The sequence below is a fragment of the Coturnix japonica genome, chromosome 22 (genome assembly GCF_054131305.1).
Source record: "Coturnix japonica strain WE chromosome 22, WE-NBRP24, whole genome shotgun sequence".
In the NCBI taxonomy this organism is placed as follows: domain Eukaryota; kingdom Metazoa; phylum Chordata; class Aves; order Galliformes; family Phasianidae; genus Coturnix; species Coturnix japonica.
The window spans coordinates 3,503,238-3,526,422 of NC_140684.1; the positions used below are offsets into that span (position 1 = coordinate 3,503,238).

Genomic DNA, 23,185 nt, shown 5'->3' on the forward strand with positions numbered 1-23,185 from the left:
GATCAGGTGAATGGCCATTGGGAGAGACCCACAGTGATGCTGTTTCCCCTCCACACACACACAAATAAACTTCACCTTCAGATAAAGTTTTCCTCCTGGTTAACCATTGGCAAGCCTGATTCACCATGTTTGACAGTAGCTGTCTCATTTGCCCTCACCTACTGCAGGATGATTGGAGAGCTGTTCATTAGAACTCCATAGCACATGCTGCAGAAGCACAACTGCTGGCCTTGGGGTGGACCCACCCTGCAGGTTCCCCAGGCAGGCCAGATACTCTCAGCTCCTGCAGGGTTTGTTCCCTTTCTTGTGTCTCTTTCAGACCCCAGTTACATTCACATTCACTCTGTAACCACTCACCTGGTGCTCATAGACCAGACCCCCCTCTCCCCCCATCCCGTCCCCCCCAATAGCAAGGGCAACAGAAACCAACCAATGCATCCCCACAACAGCTGTGTGTGTACCACCAGCTCAGAGCTCCGCCAGGCACTTCCACGTCCCATACTCATCACTTCCACTCCATGTTACGCTTCTTGACTGCATTACACTGCTGCTACTGCACAAGTTGCATCTTTTGGCTCTCCCTGGCTCATTATTTGCACAAACTCCTCAGAAACCCTCTGTCAGTTTTCTTCTCCCATTATTGGCCCAGCTTCCAATCATGGTTTCCCTTAATTACACTCATAACTTCTCCTATTTCTCTCCTGCAGTCCCAGATTACGATGCACATCGGCCACTCAGCCACGCGAGGTACCTTCTACACCACCAATTTTAATTCCTGGAAAGCTTTCCTCAGACCTTCGGACATGACACTTGCAGGAACCTCTCCATTACTGGTCTTCAAAGAGGTTCTCATTTCCCGCAACAGTTTTTCCTGCTTTCTGCTGACTCAGCTGAAAATCCTGAGAGAGGTTTTCTGACATGCTGACATGGACCGCATGCTTTCAGGGTCTTTCAACGCTCTAATTTCTCCATCACCTCTGCTCAGTTTCCTTCAATATTTCTTCTTTATGCAAAAGGGAATTTATCTTTCATTCTGGCACCTGCTCTGCCTTTATGAACACGAAGGAAAACTGTCACTGATTTTTTTTCTTTTCTTAAAACAATGTCCATCAATAAATAACCCTCAGCAGCTTTTAGAGTCTTTCCATCGCTGATCTATTATTCCTTTGGCCCATGCAACATTTCTTATTATTTATTATAACCTTTTTCACAGTCTTCCCTCCATTTCCCACCACTGCTTGTCTTGTCAATTCTTTTACTCCTTGGTTCGTTCGGCATTTGCAGCTTCAGGACCCAATATTAGTACATCCTTGTTCCTCCACGCAGGCAGGGCTGCAGGAGCTCCCAGGCATGGAAACTCCCCACTTACAATGGGAGAATTCAGAGGGTGGAAGAACTGGGGGAAAAAAAAAGTACAATAGAATTACAAGTATGTGGCAATTACAAGTATATGACATGTAAGGGTGGGCAGCAAAGACCTTGTGCTGGTTGTGAACATGGCTGACATATCACACTTGAATTCATGCACTGCCTCCTTAAACCAACCCTTACATATTTCCCCTTCTTTCCATTTTATTCTGATTTGAAAACTCATTGAGCTTTCCACTTCTGTGTCCTAACCACAAAAAATTCTCTATTCCCTTTCCTGAACCTCAGTTTATTTGCAGTGACAGTGGCCACAAACTGCAGAAGGGGAGGGCTGTTGGTTGTTTTATTTTCAGTCTTTTCAGTGCTATTCTCGCCCACGGTTCCATGTGGGTCATCTCTGGTTTTTAATAGTTGCATCCACCTTAACTCCTACAAGAGCAAGAGCTAAAAAGCCAGAGCCCTGCGGGTCAAAGTAGAAATGTTGTCTATATACAGGGAGCACATTTAACCCTCGTGCAGTTCCTGCCCCTGTTTTGTGTCCCTGTTATTGACTGGTTTCCTTACTCCTTCCCACTGCTGTACACACCCCAGCTCCAGCCTGGGTGCTTCATGGGACAAGGGAACCAATAAAAAGGCATTTGTGAAAATGACCGTTTCAGGGGAGATAAAATATCACCATGTGAAATGGATTTGCTGGCACTCCTCACCAAATTTAGCACCTATTAAATTATAGAAACCATTACTCCTCTTACCCAGAAAAAAGTCTGAAACTTTCTCTAAAAGATGTATTTTATTATTTTAAGTGGGGCTTAAGTGTATTTTTTCCTTGTGATAAATTTCCACATATGAATTTTCTTAAGAGATACAACAGTCTTGTTCGACTGATTTTAGTGCTCAAATAGTACAACAGCACTCTCTTCTTACAGTGCAGGAATATTTCCCTTCTGAAATGAGGTGTCTGGAGTTTAGGTAGCTGGGCAAGCCTTTAAGCAGCAAATACTGTTGCTGCTTAACCAGACTAAATGATACAGATTCTTTTATTAACAGGGTAAGTGCTGGAGGAAACCAAGTGCTCTTATGATAAAAAATCATAGAATGGCCTGGGTTGAAAAGGATCACAATGATCATCGAGTTCCAAACCCCTGCTATGTGCAGGGTCACCAACCAGCAGGCCAGGCTGCCCAGAGCCACATCCAGCCTGGCCTTGAATGCCTGCAGGGATGGGGCACCCACAGCCTCCTTGGGCAACCTGTTCTAGTGCATAAAAATAGTGCAGCGCTTCCCAAGCACAACATAAGTAAACCCTTTCCCTGTGCCCTACCACAACATTTACTAAGCTCTGACTTCTCACCAGCCTTGTGTGCTGTACCAGCGTGGATGGTCCAAGCAGAACGGGCTGCCTGGAATTGCAGGAAAGGGCATTTTTTCTCCTTTCATCGGGTGTGTGTTTTGGGAGGACCGGAGGCTGAAGGAACAGAAGTGTTGTCTGAGTCTCTAATCAAACTTCCCCCAGCCGGGTGCGAGAGGCCAAACTAATTAAACAGAACATCAACCCACTGAGGGAGTCCGGCGTCGGGAGAACGTTGCCTGGAGAAAGCAGGGTGGGTTGGAAAAGCAGGTGCCTCACAAAGGATGGAAGGGTGACCTTGCAGGACTAGAACTGAAATATACTCATGGGAATACTTTGTGTAGATGCCCACAGAGGTTCGGAGCAGATGTTGGTATAATCTTACATGCAGGAGGCAAATGAGGAGCAGAAACATGAGAAAGACCGGACCCATTTGATCACGGAGCATAGCAAAAGTGGAAGAGAGTGGATGCACCTCTGCAAACAGCTTTTTTCCTCTTCCTTTTTAACATTAAGAAACTTCGAAACACCTGCAGTGGGAAACAAAAGGTTAATTAAAAAGAACCCCAGTCTTTGCACTAAACTGATTGCTGGGACTCCTGCCAGCCTGGGAAGGTTAAAGAGCTCAAGCATGCGTGGGCTGCGGGGGGAATGGCTAAAATTTACAGCTAGCTCCCTGGAAAGTCACAGTTCAGCTGTTCTCCCGGAGCAGGTGCTCATGGGAGCGGGCCTGTCCCTTTCAAAGCGTGAAGATTGATGAAGCCTTCGCTCTCACCAACTGTAAATATACAACCAGCCTTGTCAGAGCAGGTTTGTAACATCACTTGCTGACAGCAAGAAATTTTTTTTAACCTCCTAAACACACACGCACACATACACACATATACACACATACACACAAAAGTGCTAAAAAATAAAACCTTTCTTTTCCCAAGAAACACAGAAAGGCAATAAATAAAATGATGGGAAAGGCATTTATGTTTTCCCTGCCCGGAGAGGCAATAGACAGAGGACATACATGGGGTGATTTCATCCTGTCCTAGAAAACAAGCAACATCTTCCTTGGGCTGTGCAGTTTATGGCCAAGTCCTGCACAGCAGCTCAGGCACTTCACAACAGAACCAACTCCGCAGCCTGGTGGGCTTAAATCACTGCAGCTGTCCTCTGTGGAGATGGAGAACAAGCAATTGTAAGAGAAGATACTGCTAAAATAACCATTTTACGCTGCCCTGGTGCCTACTTCCTGAGGACTTCATAACGTGTTGCAGATAGAAATTACTTATTCTTTGCAGCCACACAGAAGGACCTTTAGAAAGTTGGACACAAACGTGTTTAGATTGGGATTGTCAAAGTTTTTTGGAGCATCCCTCTGTGTGGAAGCACACAGACCATGAATGGGCTTTGGTGACTGAACTGCTTGGATGACTGCAAGCAGAATTAACATTTGTGTATGAGTTTATTGTCCTGCCCCAGAACTCGTTTTTAGCACTGCAGACATCTGGACTAAAATAATTCCGCAGCTCCCTTTTCTCTTCTTTTTCCCAAGAAAATTCCTTCCTTGTTATCATTTTCTCTACGGCAAAATTTCAGGCTAATAGAAAATGTTGAGCAGATTTCTTTTGTTTGGCATTCCCTTTGCAGAATGGAGGGATTAAGGTGGTTGCTTTAGGAAACATCAGCCCAGCCTGTCTGCCAACAAATTCTACCTTGGAAATTCATCAGCTTTTGTTTGGTGAGGTGTTTTTTTTTTTTTTTGCCTGTTTGATAGGGCATTTGCTTTTGGATTTGCTCCACTGATTCTGTTCTGCTACTTCCTTCTGCTTTTTATTAACAGAATAGCACACAACTCCCTGCTCCTCAGACTCCATGATCTGTCCCACTGGGCTTTTAGGCAGAAACAGGCCTGCAGTGGTTTTCTCCCATTTTCAGAAAGCCCTCTTGTTATCTCTTTCTATGAGATAAAGAAGTTCCTACATCTCCAATGTGAAGCTCCAACAGGCCTTGATTGCACACAGACACGTCCTTAATACGTTTCATTTGCGTTTCTTTTGAGGTACTTCAAGAATCTTCCACATCTTTCCTTTGCTTGTCTTACATCTGTCTCCCAAATTCTCTGCCTGACGTGGCTGTTTGAATTGCTCACACCCTGTGATGCTGCTGTCATTTCGCAGCCCCTCACAGCAGGGCTCCCCTCCCCATCACGGTCCCTCACACTACAGCAAATGCTAATAAATAACAGGAGAACAAGATACTTCCCTCTTCGTGGCAGCAGAATTGTAACAATCTTGATGAATAAGCCAAGGACTGGGAATGTTTCCAGAAGCTGTAAGGAAAGAAGCAGTAATTTATTGCAGGTGCTAAAAATACATCATATACCTGTGAATACAGGTGACCATCACTTGCTCAGGCAACCGGTGCTGTCCTTGGAGAGGAAAGACCATGAAGGTCTCTTTCTACTGTAGAGCAGCACACACCAAAGTCCTCCCCAAGGTTTGGGGGGCAGGAACTGACACATACTTGCATTTTAGTCCACAGCAGAGATGAAAAGCGAAGGTAGCCTGAAATACAATTAAATGTTCTAATAATTAAATAATATCCTATTTGGATCTCTGGATGGATCCAAAATGTTTTAAGTAATTTTTTCCATCAGGTTTGTTATTACCCTTACACTTCATACAGCATCGCCACATTCCTCCTGTTTAATTCTGCTTATCCCTTCAGCAAAGTCCCCCCTCTAGTACACCCCTGGTTACGTGTCTGGTCCTACCCCATCTCTGTCCTCCCTGCACCCCTTGGCACCCTCTGCCACTCCACTGCCACTGATGCAGAAGGACTGGGGCTCTCCCTCCAGGGCAGCCAGGGGCTGGGGGGCACAGACCCCCTCACACGTGTATAAATGGAATCAGCTGCCCTGCTGTCAGAGCTCCCCAAGTTTCCAGAGCATCTGATCAAGCCGCATACCCTGGGTTATTCACAGATACTTTCTCAGGAGCCTAAATAGATCAAGGTTTTTTTAAGGCTAATAGGGCAGCTCCAGTTTCCATCAGCTGAGGACGAGGCCAAACAACTTGCTTCCATTAGCTCATTTATTTTTGCTAAGAGGGCAGCCAAGGCATCCTCTCCCACCCCATCCCCCGTGCAACTCCCAATTCAGACTTTGTATGGCAAAAAGGAGGAACCCAAAGCAGCAAGCATGCCTGCTCACACCCAGTTCTCCCAGCCCTCCCACCCAGCATTACAAACTCTGGCAGCTGGGAGCATCTGATTATTTGTATGGAAATTTGCTCCAAGTTGAGAAGTGGATCAATGACTATCTCTCAAGCTGGCTCCATTTTGAGAACCAAAATTGACTTCTGGAGAAGCTGCTTGATTTCCCAGCTCTCCCCCACCAGAAAACAGATTATTGCATAGGGCAGGGGTGATATAATTCAACTCCAAATAGGTTTGGGGCCTATTAGACCCAAATATAAAACTCACTGAGGCTCCGAGGAAAAGAGAATTGCTCCGTGCTTTACTCTTCTTTCCCAGGCCCTTACTCCTATCTCTGTTTGGTGTAAATCCATTTGCTTATATTCAGTGCTCCGCACAGATGGAAACAGCAGCTCAGGACATAGCACAGGAGAGACTCATTTCAAGCAATTTAGTTCTCCTCCTTTCCCAGCTCCCCAGTTTGCCCTATTTCCATTACCCAACCGCGGCACCTCTGCTTTCTATACAGCGTTTCTGTCTGCCCACATCTCTCCTTGCTCTCCTTTCTTTTGTATTTACTTTTTTTTTTACCCTTGAAAATACTTTACTTTCAGGCCTTTCCCTTCTGTGTCCCACATCTCTGGGTGCACCCACTGCACATCCCCAGTGTGAGCACCCTCCCCAGCCCGGGAGCTGTGGGTGCTCTTTCGGCTCTATGTTTAATTCTGGAGAAATTGGGCTCACCTCTCACTATGTAGCCTCACCCCTTGTACCATTTGGAATGAGTTTTAATTGAACATTCTGATTATAAGAGGCAGCGTGGTGTTACAGCCACCTTTTCACAGCTGAGTGATGTGCCAAACACACAGAGCACACCCTGCTCAGCCTGGGACAAGCAGCACCTTTCCAATCTGTCCTCAAAGGGGAAATTATGACTTTCTCTTCTTCCTCCCCTCCCTCTTAGCCTGGCCTCTCCCAGGAGCAGGATCTGCCTGCAGAACACGTTGTGTTGCAGGAGCTGTTTGCTCTTGCCAAGGCCCTATGGAAGTTCTATTGTGAGCTGTGCCTCCCTCTGCTCCATCCCAGCCCAGGGCAGAGTTCCCCTTCCCAGAGCCAGGTGTAACTTCAATACCCTCCTTCCAGTTTGTCACTTCAAGCACCCTGAGGGCAGCGGAGGTAACACAGATCCATGCTGTTAATGCACGTTCTGGCTGCAGGTTAGCACACTGCAGAGCTTTCTGCTAGGCCCCCATAAAGAGGCTTTTAATTTAGCTCTAATGGGGAGGTGATTGTATGTTAAATAAATACTAATTGATTATTTAATATATATGCGTTGAGGGTTAACTGCTATGTAATGAGCTCCTCTCCATTAGTGGGGCTGCTAAACGTCAATTGATATGGGTTTTATAATCAATTGATATTTCACATGCCCTAACTTGCCTGTTTAGACTTAATGGGTCAGCATTTCTGAAGTGGCCAATGCCAATAGGTCCTTTATAAAATGAAAAAATATTTGTTGGCAGATTTAGCACAGAGTGGAAAGTTACGGATCTGTGAAAAGCTGGGCCAACCAGCTCCACAGAACCGGGCATGGCGAGACCAGTCTGACTGATGCCAAGAGCTGCACATGGCAGAAAGCTCAGCAGAGAAGAGTGGGACGCAGCTGCCCCTCAGATCCCACATAAGCTGCTCTTACTGCCCAGTTGCACCTGGATGCATGCTGGATATGCGAGAGGCAGTGGCCCATTCTGAATGGACTGTTAGATAACTTCTAGGGACAAGACCTTCAAGCGTGATCTGGGGGTTTGGACACATGGCTGCCATTTATTTTCATAAGCATCACATCCCTGCATCTCCCAGCTGCCTTTTTGAATGTCTAATGACTAAGATTTTATTCCCTTTGCCTCTTCTCCCCAAACACACACAAATAAATTACACACAAGCTGTTTCTGGTGTACGCCAGGGAGAAAACAAGGAAGTTTCTAATGAAAGGAATGATCATAATGCATTTATGACCATTATTGAACACTATTTCTTCTCTAATTTCCTTACTGGCACTATTCCTGATGTGGCAGTTTTGCTCAGCCTGCCAAAAACTCAGACTGCAGGAGAACACACACAGAACGACACCCACCCCACTCCCACCTGTGAGCATCTCTCTGGGTTTGCCCCCATCTCCACGTACTCACTCTGGTATGCAACAGCACTCACTAAAGGGAACCCGACTGCTCTTGCTGTTGTGCAAAGCAGCTCATCTCACCCACCCTGAAAAGAGGTTCCCACAGCTCAAAGCCTGGATGAGACAAGGTGTTCATCTCCCACACACGTCAGGTTTTCTAAAACCCATGGATGTTTTAAGTGATAAACAGTTGCCAGAGCAGGGGAATGAAGGGCAGTACCTTCTCTTACTGTGTCTGTACAGCCCTAAGACAATGGGGCTTAAAGCATCATTGCAGCCTTAAGGCAGTGTTATGATGCAGATAATAAAGATGAAGAAAGAACAAAGAGGAATGTGTGGCCAGCCCATGGTTTGAAGTCTCTGGGCTGATTTATGTCATCTGAGGATCTGGCCCAGTTAAATCTAATTTTAACATCCTTGACAAATTCGCTTGAACGGCAAACTGTCAAAAGGGAACCTTTTCTCCTCCCCTCATCCTTCCATCTACATGAGCTGTTCCCTGTGACAACACTGTTCTCGAGCTGTAATTGGCAGTATCATTCCATTATCACTTATTCCTTAGGCCTGAGGATTTCATTCCTTGCAATTTTCCTGTTGTACAAATTCACATCTATTATTTTAACACACGTGCATGCATCCATTCCCTGTGTGTGCATGTGTGTGCTGTGTGCCTCCGTGTTTCTGGGCAGGAAAACAGTACTTAAATCTGAAAGGGTCATTGTCTTATAGGCCATCTTAAGGAAGCAAAAGAGCTAATTACTGGTGACAGGTAGTTACCATTCTATGACTTGCAGTAGGAGGTGTCTGACACCCTCAGCAAACAGTCTAAATTCTCCTTATAAGCATTTTAAATGGACGATTATCCTAATGAACTTAATAGCATCGCTATCCAAGGACAGCATCAACTCATTGCCATCCTATATTTTCCAGAAATAGCTTCTCTTTAAACAGCGTGCCCCTGCTTTGAACAGTAATGGTTTTTAAAAGTGTCTTAGCACACAAAGGCAAAATCTTTTTTGAAACAGGGTGGAATTGGTTGGTGATTATCACTGAAAAGCTGGCAGCCACCAGCTAACCTTCTAACAATGAAATATGGGAATTTACCTTCATGCTTCAATGCTTGCTATTCAGCTGTCTACCAGGGTCTAAATCAATGATTCTACACCCTCCACTCAAGGTTTCTCTTTCAAATGCTGCAGATATGACCTTAAGTTCATCATCTAAACAATGCAGTTCACGTTTAATTTCATTAATCTAAGATCTTCCATAAAATTGCAATATGGCACCATACCTTTCAAGTACCTTCATTAAAATCCATGTTATTTCTAAATCCTATGCATATCTATGAGGTCATACAGTGTTTTATTAGAATGGATTTTTGAAAGGCTCAGCTCTTTTATCACCAATTGTCATAAGGTAGTTTACAATAAATTAAAATAGAAACAAAAAACCCCCCACATGATCTCATTCCTACCACTCAGGTGGTAAACACATCTCCCATCACTGAAAATTACCCCCTCTGCTAATTTTTACCCTCTTTCTGAGGATTTAACAGTTGCAGGGAAGAGAAGGCACCATGTTTTTAAACCACACGCTGGATTTTTTACTATTCTTGGAAAAATATATTGGCACGAGCTCATTTTTCTACCACGTTCCTTTCCCAGTCTCTTGTCTATTTCACAGATTATTTGGTATTGTAATAGCGCTCTGCAAGGCTATTCAGGAGCAGGGATTTCCACGATAGCAGATGCCAAGAGCACAAAGGACAGATCGTGCACCACGAACCCACAGCTCTCAGCACTTCCCATCCACACAACTACAAAATATCTCAGGAAAAGAACATTTCTTCTTGATGTTCTCCTTGCTGGGAACAATAATGTCCCCACAGACACCAGCAAAAAGGCACCAGCTCTCTGCATTCCACCTGCACACCTCACACAAACATCCAGACAATGTCATTCTTCACGAAGGTAAAGAGGACAACATTTGTGCCTGAAGAAAATTAGTATTCTGTGGTACTTCCAGCTCTGAAGTCAAATATTGAGCAGCCTGAAGCTGTCCTGTGGTCCAGCTCTCAGCCCTGGTGCTGTCTGAGGTTCCAGCAGCAGACAGCAATGCACCGCTACAGAGATGTCATTTGTGACCAACCTGCTGATGACTTCAGCCTCACCTTCCTTGGTCTGCCTATGGAAGGCCAGCCAGGCAGCAGCCCCACGCCTGCGGTGTAGCATCACTCTGAAGAAGCAATTACAGCGAGTGGAGCAAGGAACTAAAGACAGCTCACCTAAATGAACTGAGGGAAAAGTACATGAGAGAACAAGAAAATGTCTTCATCACTTTTCAGGCTTCAAATTGGAAAAACAGGGATCAATACAGCAGAACTTCATTTAATGGTGTGAAAAACAATCCAGGCCGCAACAGGCAGGAATCACTTATTGCCAAACAAACAGGCCAATTAGGCTGGGCAGGGCTGTGGGGTTCTTCAGGGTGTGGGGATCTGGGGCACAGGCAGCACCCTCCTTGGGCAGCTTGGGTTCCTCATGCATACAGAACAGCAGCACCAGCACTGCCATGCAGGGATTTCATTGCCTTTGCTGTCATCGCCACCGCCGGCATGTTAAACAGATTAATGGAAGCAATGGAGAGGGAGCATAAAACACCCAGCCTCCGCCCCGGGCCGAGTGCCACCAGAATGGAACGAGGCTGCAGCTGACATTTGCAGAAGTAACACTGTGTTATTAAAACAAATTTGGCACGAAGAGAAAACATGTTTGCTTTGCACATAATAACAGCTACGAGAGCATATTCAAAACCAAATATTTGCAAGGCAGAGCACAAGGGTTTTCTCCTCCCCTTCTCCTCCTCCTGGCCGCCCAGAGCCACTCCGTGTACCGCTGCATCTCGCGGCCAGAGTTTTAGAAGTAAATGCGGAGCGGACATCAGGCCTGAGCTGCAAATCTAGCTTCGAATCGATATTTGTCTGAAAAATAAATGCTAAAAAAACCAAGGCATGTGGCACAGCCTGTGGATGCGCTCACTGAAAAGTGCTACGCGCTGCAATTTTTCTCTCGCTTATTTTTTTTTCTTTCCTTCTCCCGAAACATTGGTTGTATTTTCTCCCTTTATTTATTGGAATGCTGAATGGATTATTTCGGTAATAAATCAGGCCCTTTCATTACATTTTTTAAGGTGTTGTCGCTGTTATGAAGTACAGTGTGCCATCAAAATTAAGCTCAGATTGCATTACCACCTATTTTATAGAGAGAGAATTACTCGATGGATTTTTTCCAGCTCTCTAAGCACTGGGTGTCTTTCCTTCATAGAACAACCAGCTCCCCAGGAAGGTTCCCCTTCAAGCTATGAACATTTCACCCAGCTTGTGTCTCAGATATCTTCATGTTATGTCTTGGAATAGAGTGTAGCTATTTCTTGAAGCCCAAAATATTCACGCAAACAGAAGGATTTCTTAACAGGTGAGGCGATGCTGGAGCATCACCCCATGCTTGACTCCTCCTTGCACACAGAGTACAGATCAGGAGTGGTTCTGCTGAAGTCAGTGCAGTTACCTTACAGCAGAATTGCCTACTGGGGACTTCAATGAGGTGGCCTTCTGCTTTGCTGCCTCCATGGCAGAGGGCACTGAGCAAGGAGCTGATTCCCAGGGTCAGTTCCGGCTGACATCTGCTGAGCATAAGGCAGCTTTCCTCACCCACTGCCAGCTTCCCCAGCACACGGTGCCCATTTCATTGCTCCTCTGCACCCTGCAAGGCACAAATAGCATTACTTGGGCCACATTTCCAAGGAAGTCTCCATCTAGGAGGCTTGTGTATGTACATTCTCTAATTAGGGCTGGAAGCTTCTTTTTGGGCATAAGCCCGAAGTAATCATGTATGAAGCTCTGCAAGCAGCATGAGCAGGAAACAGAACCTTGCATGCAGCAGGTGGGCAGGAGAGCCCTGCTGAGCCCCCACCCCAAGCCCACCTTCTCCTCCACTAAACATTCCAGCTGTGAAGAGCACTAAAATGCTGCTCTGTTAAAAGCACTGGAACTGAAGCATACATCTGAAGTTGTGTGTTACAAAAAGGCTCCCTGAACTGCATCCTCACAAGCATTATATCTCCCTTAGATAGCAGGCACAGAGGATGCTGTGGGCACTGTGCTGAGTGGCACAGCTGGGCCAGGCAGGTTGGTGGTGGTGGCTTTCAGGTACAGCTCAAATCCCTGCCACCCTGCTGCTGGTTTTAAGCAGTAGGTGGCACTTTAGGAAAGTTTCTCCCAAATTACCATAGCACAGTGCTTTTCTGCACCTTCCCTTTAAATTTGCAATAACTTTTTTTTTTTTTTTTTTTTTGCCAGCACTTATAGAAACCAGAATGTCCCTGAAAAGATGAGCAAGCAATGCCTCACCTGCACACAGCTCAGCCTCCACTCAGGCTGCTCCTCCTCCCATCCCACCCGCACTGGCTGGGAGCAATCCAGGGAAATTAGTGGCATTACCCTCTGCGAGCCCGCCAGCACTTATGCTCCAATCTTCAGAAAAGTGACTGCAAATCTGCAGCCACGTCTGCCTATTGCTACAGAAGTCATTTTCGAGAACTAGCAGCTGCACATTACGTGAGACACCGAACGCCGCGTGCGTCCGTGACCGCTGCCGCATCCTGAGACAGCGCTGCAGAGCCCTTCATTCGTCTTCTTCGACAGCAACATAGCACTAAGATGTGATGTTTTACTGAGACCTTCCTCCCACAGCACCTGTGGGTGCCCCGCTGGGGATGGCCATGGGGCCATGGACACACAGCGGGATGCAGCCGGGACAGCACCCAAACTTTGGTCGCCCACCGCAGATAGAGTGCAGAGCTGCTCAAGGAGTTAAATGTATTAAGCAATTTACAATTAATATAGAACTCATTCCACAGATATCTACTAGAGAGTACAACAGGGCAATTAACCCACTAATACACTAGGCTATTACATCGCTATGTCTCTTATTTTAGCCTGAGGTGATTTGAAACGCATTGGATTAAAGGATATTACAGGAGATAGCATGAAAAATAGCTTAATGTAATGAGCCATCCCGTGATGTCTGCTATTAAAGATGATTTGCAGTTGAAAACTACAACATACAGTAGTTCAGCCATTTAGAAACATGAGTGTTTAACCCTTTTCTAGCCCCCGCCCCTTGGAGGGATCCATGCGAGAGCCCCTCCTCTCTCCCACCTCCTCAGCCTTTATCTGAGGATTATCAGACGCATTTTATTAAAGCACAACGGTGTCATTGAGAGACTGGTGCCTGAGGTTGATAGAAAACCAGCAATCTGCTAATAACTTTTAGAACTAGATGCCTGAGAGAGTAAATAGGCCAAGGGAGGCAGTGTGACTGGTGAAGCAGTGGTGAAATGGGAGCATCATGCATTTCTGCCCTGCCCTTGCGCCTATCACACCTGCTCCACCTCAGCACCCACGTGCCAGTGGGGGGACACAAAGCCATTCCCCAGCCACTGCTCCACGGCAGCCATGGGATGCCAGGCAGGGCTGGTGGCACGGCAGAGCCTCCTTCTAATGAAGGAACCTGTCACTGTCACCATGGTGTCAGCATCACCACCCGGCCCCACTCTCATGAGCATCCTTCTGCATCCCGGCAGTCCCAGGTGGCACAGAATCTGTCAGGCCTCATTTTCATCCAGAGGAAGGAGCGGTGTGGGAGAAGGGCAGGGGATGACCAGGTCTTCCTGACCTCTTCTCCTTCAATCTCGCTCCTCTCCTTGGCGAGGAGGAGACGGCCATCACGCTAGGTGGAACCGACAAACCCATCTCCGCGTCGCTCCCTGCACACACAATAGCTGTGTCACTTTACATCAGGGATGGGATGATGTGATGATACGACGGCCCCAACCTGGGCAGCTCTCAGCCCTCTTGCTGGGGCAGTGCCAGGCTGCCAGACCTCAAGGTCCCATTATACGGTGCAGGCTCCCTGTTCCAGCAGTGCCTTCATCCCCCCGGCTCCACACAGCACATCGCTTTGGAAACGGGACTGCAAATATCACACAACACAAAACCATTGTAGAGAAGAACAAAGAACAGATCTATAACATCATTTCAGTCAGCTGGGACTAGTTCTGGATGAGACAGGGTTTTGCAGGACGATGTATTCCTATTCCTGGCTGGCGTGATGCATGTGGGCTGATGGCTCCCAGTACTTGAACGGAACAGTGCAGGAAGGCAAAGGGGGAGTGGAGAGAAGCAAGGGAGAAGGGTTTGTACAGAAAGATCTTTCCACAGGAAAACTCCCTTTTTGGAGGGTAGGAGGGATATTAGTTGGTAACAGCAAGAGCATAGATTTTTGCACTCCTATAAATCATTATTACTGGAACATCCCTGAGGGGATGAGAAGAATGAATCAGTTACATGTACGCAACGCCAAACTTTCTCTGTTTCCTTTTCCCTTTTGAGGAAGAAAAAAAACCAACCCCACCACAAAACAGACAGGAGCACGGTGGAGAGGGAAAGTAGGGAGGAAAAGAGAACAAAAGCAAAAGGAGGAGGAAAAGAAAGGGAAGAACGAGAAGGAGAGAATGAATGAACTTTGGAAGCAATTTATAATTCCTTTCACCTACATCATGAATTGAACATGCAAAAAAAAAAAAAAAAAAAAAAAAAAGAGAGAGAGAGAGAAATGGAAAGGGAGGGAGGGACAATATTCCGCCCAGCATGCAGATTATCATTTGAAAAGATTCTGTTGCTATGTTTTTGTCCCTGGGTGATGAAAATGAAATTGTCTGATGTGTGCGCCGTGTTAGATTTACCTTTGCAGGGTTCACCCACAATCAGTAGAGAGGGGTCATGCCACAATATGTCATCTCACAGCTCCATCACACCAACTCCAATTTATACGAGGAGGTATTATGCATTTCAAAGGAACCCCCTGCGCGTGGCTCTTGTTACTGATCTATATCACAGCTCAGCTGAGGGAAGATTAGTTCTGCTGCAAGGGCAACGAGACTTATTTGTTTATGATTATATCCTCCTTAAAGACGCGCTATTCTCTTTTTTTAATGTCTAATTTAAAGTGTGCATTAAAGGGGGTTGGGGAGGGGGTGGGAAGTAAAAGGTGAGAGAATTCTGCACTCTCCCACAAGGAAACCTAATAGTCTGAGTCTCCCATGCATCCTGCTCATTAAAAAAAAAGAGAGAGAGAAAAACTCCATTTAAATGCAAATTTGAGTTTTAGCTGGGGACTCCCCCAAAAGCTTCTCTTGGAAGCACCAGGGAAATAGGATTCAGAAACCTAAAATGGCTGACGGCGGTTGCACACCACAGAAAGCATTTCCTCCCTCCTGTGTCCCCGTTCCTGCACAGCCCGACCTGTTCGGGTGCAGCAGCGCTCATCACATCGCTGCGCTGTGCTGTGCTGCTCCTTGGGCTGGGCCCGGCAGTACTGCCCTGCAGCTCCCACTCGCTGTTGCTTTAATCAACATTCTCCCAGAAAGTCAATGCTTCCGTCCCTGATAAAGGCTCTGAAGGGTTTAACGAGGCCGCGGAACACAGCACAGCCAGGAAGCCTGCAAGCAAGGCTTCATTTTGGGGCTCCAGCTCACAGCATGTGATCAGCGTTGAGAAACCAGTGGCTTCAGGAATGTCAGCTCAGCAGGGATGCGGATTTGTTTGACAGGACACAGAAAGAAGTGGGGTGGCACCATGTGGTCCCATCTGTGGCCATGGTCAGCTGAGAGCATCCCACCTGGCTGCTCCCACTGCATCATCCTGCTGCTGTCACTTTGCCAGGACACCAAACCCCAGTACGAAAAGTCCTCCCTGTTTCCCCAAGGAAACCACAGCATCATCCAACCCCGACCATTAACACCAACAGCTGCACTGGGGAAGGAGCTCATCCACACTCAGATCCACAGCATTCAATATTTTCTGTTTAAGTGCAAAACCTTTAACACGTGGCTCATTGAGTTTCCTCAAACTATGGCTGGGGAAGGAAAACCTGAGATGCTGAGAGTTGGCTGCAGGCACCCTGAACCCAACAGCTCTCCTGCCCTGGTGGCACCAGGTTCCACCACCAGCCAAGCCCAAAGCATCACCAGCCCATGGCTGGCAGGACATCCTCCCCTCTCCCTGTCCCTTTCCCCCTTCTTCTTTGTAAAACTGCGCTCCTTCTGCTACTTTGAAAGCTCATCATAGGATGGGTGAAAACAATTAAATGAAATAGACTGGTAATACCCATGGGAAAACATTTTTCGATATGATATTACAATCTTGTTTCAAAATTGGATTTTGCCAAGAGGAAATACAGTTTATTATAAAACACATTTTCTTTTAATTTAATTATATAATCTTTGGCTTCAGAGAAGGGATGCTTAAATCAGACCCATTTAATTTTCAAGTGTATTCACCCATCACCTAGGGCAAATTGGTTTAAATTAGTAGGTGACTATATAAGTTCTAGATACACGTCAGACAAAAATTTATCTGTGAACTCCATGTAAGAGTGCATCTACATCAGCAGCACAGCAGCAGAAATTACAGGGGAAGAACAGCCGAGCACCTGAAGAGCAACATTCACTGTGATTTCAGGGACGGCCACGACAAAAAAACCCTACAGATCTGGGATTTTTTTTTTTACTATGATGTTCTTTTTTTTTTCTTTTTTTTTTTAAATCTTTGTTAATGCTTTGCCAGATCAGTTCATCACACTGCATGTCTGCACTACGCCAATAAAAACTGATGACCTGCAGTTAGTTTCTACCAGGTGCATTAAATTCCCATAACGTGAACAGATCTTGCTAAGTCTACCATGGCCTCTCCTTCCGCAGAGATTACATTTCCAGCCTAATGACAGCAGCGGTTTGTTCAGGCGCTGCAGCTGCTGAACTCTCCCTCCGATCAGTCACAGTGACCCAAAGCGACTCAGGACGAGCGGAGCTGGGAGAGATGCTTTGAAAACAAACTCTTTCTATTCTGAGGGCTTTTTTTCCCCACTATAATGTCTTTCCAGGAGTGCAAGGTAAGCCCCTGAAGCAACACAGGACAGGGGTAGTGCCACCCGCCTTCATCAACACACCCCCATAATACTGGGGGCCCCCAACTGTTCAGGGATGTGACATGGAGTGACCTCCAGAATTCCTTCCTACACACCGGGCTCTGCACACTGACACAGTCACAAGTCCCAAAGCACAAAGTCTGCGCTTCTCACGAGAATCACATGCAAAGAGGAAATCCCTCAGCAAAGGGAAAATGGTGCTGTGCAGTCAGGGCTGACTCTGTAAGAAAACCACCAATAAATAATAATGGGAAGGACTGGGGAGCCCAGCATCCCAGCACCATGCAACTGGCACCACAACAGCAGCACCAGCCCAGCATTTTACATTGCACGGACAGCAGAGCCAATACATCCATCCCTGTGGTAGGAGGAAAACAACACAAGCACCAACAACCAAAATGCAACCTGGTTATTTCAGTTCTTGTATGGATGCTTGCTTTTCAGCAAGCACCAACGAAATGCATCTTGTGGTTCTTACACCAGGGAGTGAGCACAGGTTTGCAAAGGAGAAGCTTCCACTGCACCAAGAGCCTCTGTGTAGGTCTGCATACTGTTCACAAACATACATGCAACCTATGTTCACATATACTGAAGTACATGCATGCATCACTGTAGCACCAACGCGGGAAGTTCTGAAAAAGCAATCTGAATGACTCAGAACCACTGGTGTGGTTGGGCGTGTTGGCCAATACGTGGCAATCACACCGACAGAGGTGAATAAATACAAACAATTACAGATAAACACACACAATAACAAATAAATGCACATGATTTCAACAGGTGTTGTCATCCCCTCCTTCAGGCACTCGGTGCCGGGGCAGCGCTGGGTCCATCCCAGTCTCCATTGGAGTGCAATGGCTGTGAGATGCAGCCGTGCCACACCAAGTGCTATGAGAACATATGACCTCAGCTGGGGCTGGCAAATAAACATTACAAGGGGCTGTTTCAGATCTTTGTAGTAGCAAATCTCAGCACTTAACTAGTAATGCAATAAGTCCTATCAAGAGCACGCTGAAAGGTGGAATAAATTTCCTGGAGAACAATGCTGGTGATGTATGCATATGACCAACGCACAATAAAACTGTAGAATGGGAGGAAAAAAATGCATACAGTCAATACAATAAAATCAGCACAAATATAGGCTGTGTAAGCAAATAAATCTAACAATCCAAATATTTCACAGCACGCTCAACACGCACCAACATTTTTTCACCCCACCCCCCCCAAGAAATCTTCGGGCAAAAAATAAAATAAAAGAAATTGGACTGTTTTGCATCTTAGTGCATTGTAAAGGCATCAGCGGCTGTCTGCACAAATTACCATTCATCTAGGCGTTGTTGTGGAAATTTTCAAGGGATTTGCAGTAATTATATGACAAAATGCTTGCAAATCTCACTCATTGCTGAATAGAAACACACGGGTCAAAGATTGAACACTCTCAGCTTGGTAATTTGTAAATGTCAATCAGGCTGGGGGCCACGGGAGGCACACGGCGGAAGCGGTGAAAGGCAGCGCGATTCCGTAGCAACCAGAAAAAGCCTTTTCAGCGCCGATTATAAAAGGCACGGGATAGTTTTACTTTCCATCCTTTCTTTTTCTTTTCTTTTTTTTTTTTTTTAAACAAACTGATCACCTTGTGCCAAGAGGAGGAGGAAGAGGGGGAGAGGATGGGAGGAGGGAAGTAAAGAAAGGAAGGAAAAACAGTTTAAATAAAACCGCTGAGATTAAATTAACTGATACATACATTCGCAGAGGTAGATCGTTTGCAATGTAATAAATATGGACTCCTATCTTCCCTTCTCCAAGACAGCAAGGAAAGCAAAATAAAATTAAAAGATATAACAATAAAAATTATAAATGCATTGCGGTCTGGCGGACCAGCAGCCCATAATGAAGGCGGTCGGGGTGGGGAGCGCACTGTTGGTGTGGAGGTAAAACAGGTGAGGGAGGCACAGGGAGGGCTGGGCGCTGTAGGAACCCAACCCCATCTTCTCCCACTTTCCCCTGAGTGGGATTTGGGGCTGCCATCAGCAAAGAAATGATGCCTGAATCTCCCACTCAACCCTGAGGTTGCATCGTTGGTGTCCCAGCTTCACTGGCAGCACTGAGCATCGAGGAAAGGGCTCACCCACACATACACACTGCTGCTGTGCCCATAGTTACAACACTTCACATCCCCAGATGCAGCAGTGCCCAACCAAAGGCAGTGAGGCTGCAGCAAAGCTGTGGGGCAGCTGGAGGTCAGTGAAAGAACAAGGGGAACTTGACAGAATTTTGTGGGTAACAAAACCCCAAACTGTCAAAATGCACCTTCACTTTCCAAGCAGGATCTCCTTCCATGTGGGAGGAAATGGCTGGTTTCACAGCTCAGACCATGACAAGTCTCCCAGCCCACCACAAAACCCATAGTACAGGAATGCACAGCAGCACCGCAGCAGTGAGGGCTGCAGCCCCACTGAAAACCACAGCACGGCTGCCTGATCCCAATACACCACAGTCATACAGCAGCCAGGCTCCTTGTGCCACCTTGGTGCCCCACATGCTGCCCTCCGCCCACTTAACAAACCCCAGAAAAACTATATAGTGCCATAAAATGTATAATAAATTTGAGAAAAGCTATTAAGTTATAAATACAACCAATACACGCAACACCACTCAGATGGCAGAAACTAGCTATAAAGTCATTTTAAGCTACCATTCCACAGGTTACCAAATCTCTTCATTCACTAATCACGCTTTCCTTCATGGCACCCCATCCCTTTGCACACATCTTCATGCCCATGAAATGCACACACATCCCTGTGTGTGGAACAAGGATTCCATCTCTGCATCAGGAACTCTAAAGAACAAAGTTACCCTGAAGCCCCCAATGCCAACTCACAAGCAGAGGTTCTGCAACAAGTTGCTGAGCATGAGCTGCATCCCCTCCTTACAGAGCAACTGCAGGACAAGAGGTTCACAGAGTGTGTTTCATGTTGCTCCCTATGAATTTCAGGCTCTTTCTATGTATCAAGCTCTGCAGAATAATTTCTTGCCTTTATTTACTCTCAAGGTCCTGTACGTTATGAATATTCATTGGAATAATTAAAAGCGCTGTTCACAGCCCATTGTGTTTACTGTTAGCCCCATAAAAAACAAACAGGTTAATGATGATCTTTAATATGGGAATTTAATATCTTTCCACCTATATATCGGCTAAAAGTTTAGCCTCCCCTTTAAGCTTCATCAATTTACGGAGAATAAGTAACCCCCATAAAAGCAGGCTACGGCTGTAAGTCACACATGCACGCCTCTGCTGGTTTGTCTTTATAGCTGTGCTTTGCTATTTGTTCTATTTTTTGCTAAATTTCTCATTTCAGTTTCGGCCACAGCAGTGGAAGGAGAAAAGCCGGGGGGAGTGGGGGGTGGGAGGAGGAGTGATTTGGGAGCACTGCTCAGAGGAGAAGGAAACTAGAAGCAGACCAGGAGACAGCTCGACACCGAGGAAACAGCCAGAAGAAACCATAGGTGTCCCCTCTTGCAGAGCTGTACAGAGACATCCTCTTAAATGAACTGTTATCGTCACTTACTGATGAGTGCTCAAAAACAAAATCACACAAGGGTCAGATCCCATTCCTTCAATACAACAGTAAACATCCAACTCCACTCAGAAGGCATCAAACAGATAAAGGAGTTAATGTGCATTTCTGACCTGTATGAGCTGCTGCTCTCCTTACCTGCAGCGCACGCAAGGAACTGGGGGCTCCAAGGAGGAGCTCTGCCACATTTATAACCAGGAGCACCCGAGCACCTCCTCTGATGTTATTTCTGACAAATTAAAGAGCAAACTCACTTAGAATCCATCAGTTTCTTTGTGATTTTACTTAACTCTGCCCCGACACATAGGAAAGAAGAAGAAAACAACCCTGGGTATCAAAACCTGCACGGGCTGCAGAAGGAGCACAATGCCAGCCTTGGGGCATCCTTCAGAGCATCCCTTGGAGCATCTCTCCACAGAGTCTGGAAATAACATGGGTGGCTTCTCCCCAACCTGTGCGCGCCCCACAATTATGTAAGATTTGCATTTATTCCTTAAGATGAGTTTTCCCACATGTCAGCCTCGATCACCACAAAGCACTGCAAATCACACTGAGATTTGTTCAGAGCACACCCTGTAGAAGTCACACGTGTGAAAAGCAAAGTAATCTGGAAAGGGCTATTACTGCTAATCCAGCCTTTTGTATGACGAATAATAACATACCTAAACACAGCTGTTGCTACACAAATAAACTACTTCTAAAAGAAGCTGAGATAAATTAAAATTACTTTTTAGCTTTCCAACTCTGTATGCAGTCATTTCATTATCTGAAATTCCATTCTTTATAAGCACCAACAGGGCCACAAGGGGACGTGGAAAATGAGTCCCTACACTCACATGCAAAACATCTGTGGTCATTTTTCCCTCACACTACACTGAGGAAGCAGCACCCAAACACCCTTTTTTTGGCTCAACAGTGCAGGTGAAATGCAATGAGAATTGGCTGCACTTTCAGAGCAATGCAGGTGCAGTTTTGGGGATGCACAGCAGCAGCAATGTGTATTCCCAGTCCCCAAAACCAGGGGGAGCACCATCCCTTCCCAGCACACCACCCATCTAATCTTGCTGCTGATGACCACAACCAGTTGGGTTTTTCCCCATTCTGGGGCTTTTTATGGCTCAGCCCATTGGTGCCATGCCCAGACACAGAGCTCCACCTTGTGCTGCAGGAAGTGGGGAGGAGGAAAAAAGAGGGGGAAAAAAAAATAAAATTAAAGCATATTAAAGGTGTTAATAAGTGACTTATTTAAACGGAGTATCACATATTGAACATTAATCACCTTGCAGTAAAAGTGTAATTAAGGAGTCACTCTGCCTTCTGGGGAAGGCTCGCTTGGAAGCCGAGTGAAAATGGTCTCTTTATTAACACAAATTATTTTATTTGGCCAAAGGTAATAATTCTAAGTGAGGTCAACGGGACTTGTGCACACGCGAGCAGCACCGGGGCCAGACACTGTTTCCATGGTGACTGAGCCAAGTTCACCCCCAGCACAGTGATGGCTGGGCTGAGCGTATCACCCATCAGGTACCCGGACTTCCCCATAACCACAACGCACCATGGCACGTGGTGTTGCTTTGCTGGCACACTGACACCACAAGGATGCACAGATCTCACTCTGAGCAGCACAGGGACACAGGCAGCCCATGCCATAAAACTCAGCTCCAACAACAGCTCCCAGGAGTACTGGAGATGCTGTGGGCTCCCAAGCACCCTCCTGCGCCAGGAGAAGCCATGCATTGCGCTCTCTGTGCAGATGAGTGTCTGAAAGCGGCGATGATTTATCAGTCTCTCACATCATGTCACTCCTTTATGTACAGCATTATACATAGAGTGCCACATTAACATTTTACTATTATTCTTACCTTTCAAAGCAAAAAGATAAGTGTGTAAATCTTGGTGGTGTCAGCGGGGTTGGCATGTGCCACATGGCTCAGCAGGCACACCCAGGGGCACTTCTGTCCCCAAAGCCACATGGAACCAGGGAAAAGCTTCATGGGACACTTACATCAAGGTGTTCACCATCCACACAAACCCCAAGGCAATGCCCACAAGATGCCAAAACAACATGGAAGCTGTACCGTGACCAAGGTATCCTCAGCACCAACCTCAAAACAAGGTGGGGTGGGGCTCCCAACCACACCACCCCATCGCTCAGAACCCATTCATGCCCCACCACAACATGCCCCACATGAGCCCGTGTGCTCCCCAGCCATAAACCAGCTCCTGCCACCAAATACTGTGCAAGGTACCCGGTCCCACACAACTTATTATCACCTAGTCAAGATTAATCAAGCAGGGAAAGCTAAAGCAGGTCCCTAATTAGTTGCTGATGATAACTATATTTGTCATCCTCTCCCAATTAGTCTACTGTACGTTTTGGAGTTTAATTGCACCTTGTTCTTCATTTAAATGTCATCATGTGCATATATTCTCCTCATTCTTTAGTAGATTTGAGAAAAATTTGACATTAAATATA

At 46.2% G+C, this 23,185-nt stretch overlaps 1 protein-coding gene across 5 annotated transcripts in view; it reads right to left on the bottom strand.

Annotated features, from left to right (window-relative positions):
- Window positions 1-748: 748 nt before the first annotated feature.
- Window positions 749-23,185, bottom strand: part of MRM1 (mitochondrial rRNA methyltransferase 1) — a 36,228-nt gene continuing 13,791 nt past the window's right edge. Inside the window, exons 8-12 of one of the 5 annotated variants that reach the window (XR_014936373.1) lie at window positions 11,651-11,845; window positions 10,255-10,377; window positions 3,735-5,039; window positions 3,102-3,246; window positions 749-1,396 (exon numbers count right to left, since the gene is read on the bottom strand). The gene's annotated coding sequence lies outside the window, so the exon portion shown is untranslated. Of the gene's footprint in view, window positions 1,397-2,139; window positions 3,247-3,734; window positions 5,040-10,254; window positions 10,378-11,650; window positions 11,846-23,185 lie in introns of those variants that run through there. The other 4 variants (XR_014936374.1, XR_014936372.1, XR_001558993.3 and 1 more) reach the window with 4 other exon arrangements.